The following is a 12,726-nucleotide window of genomic DNA, read 5'->3' on the forward strand; positions in this document are numbered from 1 at the left end:
GTGGGAATGTAAACTAGTACAACCACTCTGGAAAAAAATTTGGAGGTTACTTAAAAAGCTAAACATTAATCTACCATATGATTTAATAACCTTTAGCAACTCTCCTATTAATAAATTTAAGGCTACAGAAACACATGTACATATACGTATGTTTATACACAATACACACATATATATATATATATGCAAACATGTGCAAGTTTGTAGCACATTGATTAGATCTTCAACATATCATCGGCAATGAATTTGCTATTTTGTGATATCAAGAAAATAAAAATAATTTTGAACAATTGAATACAATCTGAAAGACTTAAGCTTCTTTTTTGGAATAAAGGAGAGGTATTTCTTAAATATAATTTAGAAATGTTATTTGCATTAATTATAGGAGCTTAGATAGCATCGTAATGATTGAGGACATTTAACTCATAATTTATGTGGAAAATGCAGATTTTTTTCTATAAATGATACATATTTCATGTTGTATGTTATTTAAATATATGACATATATATAATTAACTGTTAATATAACAATGTATGCCATATTGGTTTAATATAGTAACAACACATTAACATGTTAAACATTTATATATTGTTTACTATAAACTATTATATATTTAAGATTAATATATTTAGCTAAATTCATTTTCTGGTTTCATGGTGTACTTCCATTTTTACTTTCTTCTTCAAAATTTTCCTCCTGATTTTAAGTCATGACAACTAGGGGTGTCTCTAACTCATGCTCATGTGATTCCCTAATCTCTGCAGCTTCTTTTATGATCATTTGCCATATTGGTCTAGTGATTCACGGTTGTGGGGCAAGTGCTGCTAGTCATTGTCAGTTTCTGTTTTATGGAGCTCTGCTATGACTAATGTCACCAATTACATTGAATAATTTCTGGTTCCATTCACTGAGCTGACAGTAAGTCATTCTAGGTATTGTGATACCCAGTACAGCTAACATATTCATCACTATCACTAACAGTCTTGCTACTCTACTTGTATCACACCATAGGGGTGCAACTTTAGTCTAATTATTTCTGTTGAATTGCAAACTGATTGGGTTACTCTCTTGACTCTGCTATCACCAGTCTTGTACCATCTACTTGCTTATTGACAGCAAATTTTCTGCCACTTAGAAAAATTATTTTTAATTGACACATATTAGTTGTAACATTGTTAGTTGGTGCAGTAAGATGATTTGATACATGTACACAATATGTTATGATCAAATCAGGGTCATTAGCATTTACTACTCTTCAAACATTTATCATTACTATTTGTTTGAAAACTTGTACATTTTCTTCCAATGATTTTGAAATATATTATAAATTGTTATAGACTATATTAATTTTACTGGTTTGAAACATTAGAACTAATTCTTCCTACCTGACCATATTTTTGTACTCATTATCTAACCTCTCACAATCACCTCATCCTGCATTTCCTAGTGTGTAGTAGACACTGTTCTACTCTTTTTTCCATGAGTTTGACTTTTTTATAGTACTGGTAATTTAACATAGGGTCTCACACTTGGTAAGCAAACACTTTACCACTAGAGCACTCCCCTACCAAATATGAGTTTAACACTTTAAGCTTCTATATTAGTGAGAATATTCACTATTCACTTTTCTGTGCCTGGTGTGGGTCATTTAATATGATTTCCTACAGTTCTATCCACATTGCCAATGGTAATAAGATTTCATTTTTCTTATGGTTGAAAATATTATATATATATATATATATATATATATATATATATATATATATATATATCACATTTTCCTAGTGTTCTTATCCATTGATGGACACATTGGTTGATTCCTTATATTGGCTTTTTTGAACAGGGCTCCAATAACCATGCTAGTGCACATACCACTTTAACATAGTGAATTTCATTGGGATTGCTGAATTTTATGGTAGTTCTAGTGATAGATTTTTGAGAAAACCATATACCTATTTCTATAGTGGTTGTATTAATTTATACTCTAGTAAATAGTGCATATTAATTTCCCTTCCTCTACACCCTCAATAGCACTTTCTAGTTTTACTTTTGATAATAGATATTCTAATGTGGTAAGACAATATCTCTTTGCAGTTTAGGTTGTTTCTCCCTGATGATTAAGGGATATTCAACATATTTTCAAATACTTATTGGTCATTTGTATGCTTTCTTCTGAGATATGTCTATGTACATGATTTGCCTATTTCTAATGAAATTTTTCCTACCTTTTTTGGCTGTCTATTTGGTTGATTATATATTCTGAATATCAGCCCTTTGATGGATGAATCAATTGCAAATAACTTGTCCCATTTTGTATTGTGTGTCTTATGTGTTGGGTTCCTTACTGTGCAGATGCTTATTAGGCATAATCTTATTTGCCCCTTTATGCTTTTGTTGCCTGTGCTTTGGGGTTTTATGTAAAATCATTACCTACATCAATGTATTGAAATGTTTCCCCTATGTTTACTTCAAGTAGTTTTATAGCTTCAGGTCTCACATTTAAGTGTTTGATCCATTTTGTGTTGATTTTTTGTATTTAGGGAAAAGTAGGAATCTGGTTTTGTTCTTTCACATATGTAGATCCAGCTTTTCCATCAGAGTTTATTGAAGAGAAGGATCGTTCTCAAGTGTGTTTTCTTGATACCTTTTTGAAAATTAGTTGTATTTGTTCAGACTAATTTGTGTTCTTCCTAAACCTTGCCGTCTGTCACTTGAGCTCTTTTCTCAGCACATAGGTTTTTAATCTTTTTTTTCTGATAATAAACTTGCAAATCCAGATTGATCTTTATTACTTTTTTCATTATACTTATTTTTTCCTTTATTGTGCTGGATGAGGGTACATTGTAGCATTTACAAAGGTTCTTACAATTTATCAAATATATCATACTTGAATTTATTACTTTTTATGTCTTTCATTTGTGAGAAAGCTCTGTGAGGAAAATATATATGTAGCTGTATTCCAGTTCCTATTTCTATTCTTTCATGTCATTTGAACGCTCAGTGGCATCACAAGGTGTAAACAATTTTTATTTTTCTTGGAATACCTCATCATGATACTTCATCTTTTGATTTCATTTTGTTCTCCCTAGCTTCTCTACTTTAATGACTGTGAATTCCATCTCTCCTTGTTGTTTCCTAAAACTTGGAAGCACCAGATTTCACTATCTGCTAATGATGCAAACTGTTTCTTCACCCTCTTCTGTTGTTCTCCTCAACTATAGGTATGAGTTCATGCCCTAATTTTTAATCGTTCTTTTGAAAATGTCATGCTCAGTCACACTTTAAGGATTTTGTAGTTTATTCTGTCTAACTGGTTGACATGTTCCCTTTCTCTTTGAATGTGTACCTCTTTATTTTTTCTAGGGTTTTGCTTAAATGCTATCATCTCATTATGGCTTTTTCTCCCCACCTGCAAATAGAGTAGGAACTTAAGTTACATACTTCTGTATATTCGTATGATGATATTTGCATAGTTTTACAACAGTCTGGTTTGATGTGTTACTCATTTTCTTTCTGTTTGTGATCCACCTTATTACCGTAGAAGTACTAGACAACCAGTGCTTTGTAGAAGAATAGATCTTTTCCATTATTCTTTTATATCTGGAGTATAAAGGGAATCTTGGTGCATTTCAGCTTTCCTGTACATTTGTGTTGAATGAATTAATGAATAAAGAAACAAATGAATAGAAGTGTATTTCCCTTTGTAGTTGAACTATCAATGTTATTTCTACTCTTTCTCTATGTCATAAATTTCTTCAGGAAAAATAACTAATGTTTTTGTAAAATTATGGGTTTAGAGTACAATTCATATGTTCAGAAAAAACTATTTAAGAATTACGATAGAACTAAATTTAAATTCTATCTTTTGAATTCTCATTTCAATATAGAGTAGAACTAATTATCATTTTCTCTCTCCCTTTAAGTTTCCATGTTGTCTTTAAGTTGTGGGCAATTTTATGCAAGGCAACGGAAAGGTACACTATTTTCTTTTACTATTCAATTCTCTATTCATAGTGTATTCATTCCAATACCTCCTGGAAATCTCTATTTCTATCTCAATGAATATCATGAGTGCAAATACTGACCTGGTATGTAAACCATGGAGTGGATGCTTAAAGAATTGACTATAGATATTTGCAAGTGATATTGTTTTGCAATTTTTATAAGGAATTCATAAAATTCTCAGATACAGATTAAATCCAAAATAGTGAGTATAAACAATACCAGCATTCTTCTTTTGATCTATTAGTTTACTGTTGAAACACTAACTGACCGGTACATCCGTCTATTCTCTTATAGTGGATCTGTGTCACTGTAGTCACTTTCTTAAATCAGTTAGACTAATTGTTCTTTTCATTGCTAAATGATAAATATTTTAAAAAACAGTTTATATGGTTTATGGACAACATATATAATATGTTTGCATACTCTCCTCAGAAACAATTTTCACTTCATTTAATTTATATTCAATTCAGTACACATGGAACTTTATTATTATTATTAGAATTGCTTCTGATAATTATCTTCAAATCTTTATGACTATGGAGAATGGCTATGTATTTGCTTGTTTTATCTGTGTTTATGGTCTGACTTACTCCTGTAAAAGTACTCTAAGAATAGAGAGCTTTCCTATTTTATTCACCAACTTTTACAAAGAATATGAGACAGGTTGCTAATTAACTCACATGAATTAGAAATTCTGTATACTCAAAATGTTCATAGACAAATTGCGTTAAATGTTCCTTTTTCTGAAGTGTTTTACATGCATTGAGACATCTAGAAAAAATTCAAAAAAAGAAACTTGCAAAAAAATATAATTTTTTTGGAATACTGGGACTTGAACTCAGGGTCTATAACTTGAGCCACTCCACCAACCCTTTTTAATGTTGGTTGGGATTTTTGAGATAGGGTCTCATGAGCTACTTATCCTGGCCTGGCATCATACTATGATCCTCCTGATCTCTGCTACCTGAGTAGCTAAGATTACAGGTGTGAGTCACCAATACCTGGCTTGAACAGTATAAATTCTTTTGCAATAATGAACATAAAACTACTGATTGACTCCTAACTTATGGCTAGCAAAAATCCATCTTTAGAGAAGTGTCTGTGTGTAAACAGTGTGAGATAACAAAAATAACCTAAGATTGTTCACTAATTTACTAGCTTAATATATTGTTTTAATTAAAACAAAACAAGAATTTAAGCAGAGTAAATTAAGGAGCCATACACGGGGATGCATACTGTAATCCTAGCATGAATGCAGGAGTCCAAGGCCAACCTGGGCAATAGAGATACACTGTCTCACTCCCTTCCCTCACCAAAAAGAAATTAACAATGCTTTTATATAATAATTACTATGTAAAATTTTACTTTCAAATTTTTTAAGTATATTTATTTAAGAAGAAAATAAATTGGGTGGTTAAATGAACTCATAGTTCTTTCTGCTAAACATGGAAAGACAATTTTTATGTACTTCATAATTATTCACTGCAGGAAGTCAATGTGATCCAAAATTAACAGTAGGTAGAAAGAGAGAATACTTTGCCAGCCCAGATATAGCAATGCTGCAAGAGCTTTTCCCAGAAATAAACATGCTTTTCCGGATGAAAAGTAACTCAGTATTAAATATGTTTGAAATCTGGGGCAAATTTAGAAGAGCTATTTGTCATTTTTGGCCATAGGACCAAAGTAAAACAATATGCTAGGATTCCCAAAGAAATGTGAAAAGCAAAATGAATATGGTTGTACACATAATTTAATTTTCAAAATTAGATATTAAATAATCTAATAGTATTGGGCACCATGTACTGTGATATGTCAATGAATAATAACAAAAGTCATTCCTCATGAGATATTTTATTCTTCAAATAAACATGATGAAGTTATTAAAAACATTATAAAGAATAAAATAGAAAGTGAAAAATTGGAAAGTGAGCAGCACATATTATAGGAAAATTATTTTCAAAGGGAAAGACAAGCTAAGGAGAATTAGTAATGCCAACATCTGTGACACATTCTCCATTCCCATTTGGCCTCTTGTACTGTTTAGATGGACGAGGAATAAATTTGAATCACCTCACTGTCCAAAGTGAGTTTGTAGAATTAAAAGTGTAAAATAATCCAGGTGTCAGTGTACTCATGTATATAATCCTAGCTACTTGGGAAGCTGAGATCAGGAGGATCAAAATTGAGGTTATCACCAGCAAAATTTAGCAATACTCCATCTCAATCAACAACTGAGCACAGTGGCACATGCCTGTCACCCCAAGCTCCACAAGTGTCTCAAATTAGGAGGCTTACACTTCCTTGCCAACCTGGGGATAGGGATGGTCATGACACCCCATCTCAAGGGAGAAAAGTTGAGCATGATGGGATGTGCCTGTAATCCCAGATATGGTGAGAAGCATAAATAGAAGGATTGCAGTCCAGGCTGGCGTGGTTAAAAATCGAGATCCTATATTCAGAGTGTCTAACAACTGTCAAGACCTGAGTTCAAATACCACTGCTACCTCCCAAAAGAGTATAAAATAATTTGCAGTAAGAAGCAACAGAACAATTGTATCAATCAAAAGAACATCAAGGAGTTAAGGAACATTCAAGAGTGATGTAAACTATGTATTAAGTGAAATGTTTTTTTCTGGGCCAGAATAGTTGTAACCAAGAAATTAGAGATATAGAATAGATTCTATACTTGTGCACTTATATTGATCTGATAGAACGTCCTATCAATAAAATTGAAATCATGAAAAACCTGAAGTTATTGAAAATGGCAAGGTCAAAATTCTGACCAAAAAATGCTTTTGACATAAAAATTAAAACAACCAGCAATTCTCATGAAATAAAAGATAGTAAATATGGGTAAGATCCTAATCATTGTAAAGTTATCCATTTTTATTGTTTATTGGGGATGAGAATTTAACTCATTTCAAATGATATCTAAGAGTGCAAGTTGGTTATATAGCCATTTGTTTGTAATTTGACATCATTCTCTGAGATAAGTTCAACATAGCCACTCAGCACAACTGTCAAGTAAGCAACACCTTCTCAATTTCATAGACAAGGGGAAGAAGGTTTAAATAAATGAAGTGATTTTGCAATTGGTGGAAATGAGAGGAAATAGAATTACATTTCTGTCTGTAAATAGAGTATTGTTTGACAAACACCTTCCTCATAAAACAGTTTATCACATCTCTACTGTACTGTGACAAGTTGAATACAGGGAATGTTAAATTTCAATATCCAATTAAATATTTCCTTAAGACAGCAATGTAAGCTATAGTTTACATTCTTTTATTTGTGAACGTATGATTTATGTAATTTACAGAGAAATTGTGGAAAGTACACAAAAGTGTTAGGATGCTAAGATCTATATGAATGCATCATTTTTTGTTTTATTCCTCTTTACTGTTTTCTTTCATGTTCTTTCATGACTCACATATATGATGAAATTGGCCTTAAGTAATCAGTTATATATTTTTTTAATCTTAAAGCAAACAAGCACAAATGATGTTTGTTTCTCTAAGATAAATAAAAAAATCCAACTTCATTTAATCCCTTAACATGCCTGGTTCATAACAAATAATTTTGCAGTTTCTTTAATATAAAGATGGATAGTTTTTTGAGATAGATAAGTGTAAAGTGAGAGGGTAGAGCCCCCAGAATTGAGGAGGAATCCCAAGAATGGGTGCCCCTCATTTTGCAGTTTTAATGTAGTGAAGTTCTTGTGTCAAACTTTCTTCTTGACATGGACTAAATAGAGATAAAACTCTTTTTATTTCCTAGCATATAGTGAGTTTGAATTTATAGGGTTTAAGGTCAATATTAGAAATGTCCATTTAAAGAAAACTTAACTTTTTACATTGTACCATATGTTATAAAACCACACAAAAACTAAGCTAACAAAATATTTTTATTCAACAATGCTTTCAAGCAATATGGAATCCACTTTTATTACAGACCAAAAATACTGATGGAGGAGGTGAATACATCTATGACCTATTATGAGAAATATAGACCACTCTACCAATCCTTTGAATATATATTGTCACACCAGCCCTAGATACCATCAAAATATGTTCCTTCAAAGTAAGTCGTCATCATTACTGTCATTATTCATCTGGAAAGTCAGTAACAAAATCTACATTTGAAATTCAGCACCATCTATCCTGATATAATGAAGCTCTATCCCCTTATCTAACCCATTAAATTTTCACCTATGGGATTATATTATATAACAAATGTTGTGATCACTTACGTTTTGATATCTACAACTAAACAATTATGTCAAGGAAACACAAATCTCCTTATCATAACTGCTGCTTCCTATTACACTTACTTCAAAATATGGGGTATTTAACAAATTTTAAATCAGTATCATTAGGTATATGATAGGAAGTATAATATATATAACTAAACAAAGCATGAAATTATATTAGATGCAATGTCATTTGAACATAGGGAATATTAAACAATTACATGTGCTTCTGTTGTATGATGATATCTTCAATAAGAAATTCACTTTTAATATATTAATACTGATGACTTCTTATATATCCAAGTAATAAAGTGGAAAATAAGTGTATGCAAGGCTTTGTTGAAAGTTTTTGTGTACAAATAAATACAATATATATCATTGAAGTTCTTTTTTTTATGTGGAAAAGATATTTAATTGTAAAATAGAAAAGTAGGCCAGAGTACAGTTTTAAGGGCAATTGCTATACAGTATAGATAATCTAGAGGGTTTTGGGGTTAAACATTTTCATAAAACATTAAAAAATAAAGCAATAAAAAAGGGCCTGGAGGTATGTTTAAAAAAAAAAGAATGAAGAGTCTGTCAGAGTTTAATGTCCTTGCAATGTGGAATTCAACAATATTGTGATGAGAACAAGTCACACATAGACACTGAGCTTTCACAGGAAGAGAAAGTTAAGGTAGACATATCTCTAGCATCACTGTAGTACAAAAAGTTCTTGTTCTACATACAAAAGCAATTCTTTACGTAAGAATAATTCCCTAGGGGCAAAAATAGGTCCATGAAATATTTCAGAAACCCATATGCATTGAGTTTTCCAAAAGCATTATCTTAAAATCCAGTGACTTAAAGTGCTTTCATTTGGAAATCATGATGGAAGGCATAGAATACAGGTTCATGTCCCCACAATGAAATTCTCAAAAAAGCATAGATTTTGAAGTGTTTCAAATTCAAGTTATCTTGTCAGCTGCTCCTTCCAAGAACATTGTCATACCAATAAAACCAGCTGCTAGCTTACTTAAGTTTCAATGACCTTTAGAATAAAAGGGTATTTTTTCTGGTAACTTTCATCATCTTTGTGGGAAAAATACTTGTGCATGTGGTGCATTTTGAAATTATAAAACATTCAGAATATGTACAAACAGAAAGTTTAAAAAAAAAGTTTAAAAAAAAACTTTGACTCATGGTGTGTGCATGAGTCAAGCTCCTCATTGAAGTTCTTATTTTGGATTCCAAGGGCATAGAGAAGGGCTCTGAGGAGCCATTTCCAGGAAGGTGGCATCTAAGAATGCCTTCACATAAAATGATATGTGTTTATGCAATCGTCCTCTTGTCTAAGGTGGAGATAGAAGGTGAGCAATATTTGAGGTTGGGGGAGAGTGTCAGTTTCACTGAATGACTGTTAGCTTACCAATTTTATTATGATACTAGGTAGTAAGTGAGAATGCATGATTGGAAATACAATGGTAAAATATTATCTCCAAGAAACAGAACAATGAGATCAGAAACAACACTGAAATGAAGTTTTAGAGATGGTCTACCATTCTTGACATGAGAAGGATGCATCACTATCACTGGGTGGAGAACACATTTGAATTGCATGTTGTCACATAAAACTAGAACAATGAAATATTATAAAAATAGAAAGAGAATTAATTAGTAAGAATTCAGTAGCTTTTTTAACTAATGAGGAAATTTTATTTTATATTTTCATGTTATTTAAAAATAGATGGATTTTGTTTCACCTCTTGACATACAAAAAGCTTGGGAAATAATATCCTCATCACTGCAAGAAGAAAAACAGCAGAAAATGCTGCAAATACCTGACTTCTTTTCCTTGAAAAGTACTGCTTCCATTGACATAATGAAAAGAGGAAGAAAAAAATGAACATCAATGGCATTTCTTAGCCTATCAGGGAATTGAGGCTTTACAGCATACTAATAATCTAAAATCTCATAAGTACAGAGTCACAGCTGGTATCTGCTTACCTAGAGCAGAAGCCACTGAGCCTTCAATGTTTTGAGAACTTTACTGATGATTTTGATGAATTTGTGGAGGATGATGAGGACTAGTGAGAGAGTGAGAAAATCCTGGGAACTATGATCTGGTGGGGATAGGGTTTTACACATTAATGGACATTACTTTCTGGAATTCCACCATATTCTCATTGTGAATTGCAAAGAAAGATCACTTCATGTCTCCAGAAGGGGGGTGGAAAGTGACTGGTTAGAAACAGAACCAGAATGTTCTTAAAAAATGAGTGCCTGCAGGAGGAAGGCATGGTCAGAGCTATATCTCAATTAGTGGGCAGGAGATTATCAGTGTCAACCTTTCTAAACTTTTTTTCAAACGGAGACAGAATGGTGTTACCAAGGTCTTCGGCTTTGGAGAGTGGGGAGATGTTTGCAAATGGGTACAAAATTTCAGTTTAATATGCACTAAGTTATAGAGCTATAATGGACAATGTGGTAGTTACTGTTAGCAACACTCTTCTGTACTTAAAATTTGCTAAGAGAGTAGATTTCATTCTATTTTCATCACACACACACACACACAAGAACAAGCAAAGTAAGTTGTAAGGGAATGCTTCCAACTTGATCGGTACATTAGCTTGATTGGGATAATCATTTTACAGTGTAGATGTATATGAAGTCATCAAATTGTATACTTTAAACGTATACAGATTTGTTTGTCAAAAAGTCTTAGTAAATCTGGAGAAGAAGATATTATATATAAGGTGCAAGAAAGTCAGGTTGAAAAAATTGATGGGCTTCCATTAACATAACAAGCAATAGTACTGAGCCCAAGATACAGCTGTTCCATTAACTTTGTAATCTGTTATTGCTGTCATGCCAACTGGAACATGAGTGCCATGTACATTTTCTTAAGAATTATACTTCAGGCATTGTAACAGTATATTTTATTTTTATTGCTAGTCAAACACAGGTCTTATGTAATCCATATACATTTATAGCATCTATGATGCAGAATTTAGTGACTAATGCATTCCAATACACTGTTACAAGAATAAACTATCTTATTTGTTTTTGCTGAAATACACAACAGCTGTTTTACTGAATCTCCTACATGTTGCATATTTGCATATTATATGGTTGCTATAAGTAAATATGCAAACATTCATGCTGTAATATGTTTTCTTCTAAAACTTGTCTACGTTAATTGTAGAAAACATGCCAGTGTCCTCGGACACCTACATGAGATTTTCACATGAATATAAACTTCCCAGGACAGTAAATGATGTTCATTATTTGTCTTTTCAATCTCCTAACATCAATCCTTAACTTTCTGATTAGATTTTGTATATTCCTAGAACAAAAATATGTTAGCATGATAATGTTTGTTTGGCCTCACATATAGAACAATCACTGACATGTGTGGTTTAAGTGGCCATCACTATTCTGAAAGTGAAAAACTTATTTACTTTAGATGTTATCTCTTTCATTAGTTTAAATATTTATTACATGCATTACACATTGGTTTTTGTAAAATACTGACGAGATAATATGGTGGTAAACAAGGCATAGGAATCTCCTGTTTCTATACATACTATATTCATTTGGGTAAATGACAAAATAAACGTGAAGATTCTCGATTTCAACTTTGAACAAGGTGCAGTGGAGGTCTTTATCAGGCATCTAAGTGAAAAGGGGACACAGATGACTTGATATAAATGAACCTAATCCTATTTTCCTAGTCCATTATCACTAAGTTGGAATACAGTTAAAGTTAAACTAAACTAGTTGACTGAATCTCTTCTCAATTCGATTCCCTTTACTTGCAATCTTTGAGACTACCACCCTTCTTGATTCTGTCAAATGAGAAGCATAGATATCATTTCTAGGTCATGTACTTCCTCCAGACTCTCACTCCAATTATCTATCCACTCCTGACAGAGGGAGAAAACAGAAAGGTGCCCAGCAAAAGCAAAGTCAACATTGCATAACAAAGCTACACTAAGATACATCTTCAGGAAAAGCCTGTTCACTAAGAAAGTCATCCCATAAAAGTAGCAGAGATTACTCATCCACCATATGAGCAAATTTCAAGATAAGAGCACATGGATTAGGAAAAGAAGATAATATGCCTCCAAAAGAGAGGCAACTTCTTCAGCTATTTTTTTCTGCTCTCCGTGCCTAATTCATCCAAAACCTGGAACGGTTTGATAGATGGCAAACTGATCGCTCTTCTTACATTATGAGGTCTTCAAAAGGGTCTTCCTCCAGTACAGATTTAGGCAGACAACAAGCCTTTATAAAATGTGAGTAATCGCAAAACAACCTCTGTCAACTGGACTAAAATCCCTTGCACAGTGTTACTCCTAGCTTTATTTCTATTCACATCTCCCACACCTTTTTATCTAGAATGTCACGCTTCAGCCATTATAATAATTTTAATTCCCTGTTACTGACCGTTATATAAATTCTCATAAGCTGCTTTTTTTGCCTTGAATAA

Source organism: Castor canadensis, chromosome 18 (genome assembly GCF_047511655.1).
Source record: "Castor canadensis chromosome 18, mCasCan1.hap1v2, whole genome shotgun sequence".
Lineage (NCBI taxonomy): Eukaryota > Metazoa > Chordata > Mammalia > Rodentia > Castoridae > Castor > Castor canadensis.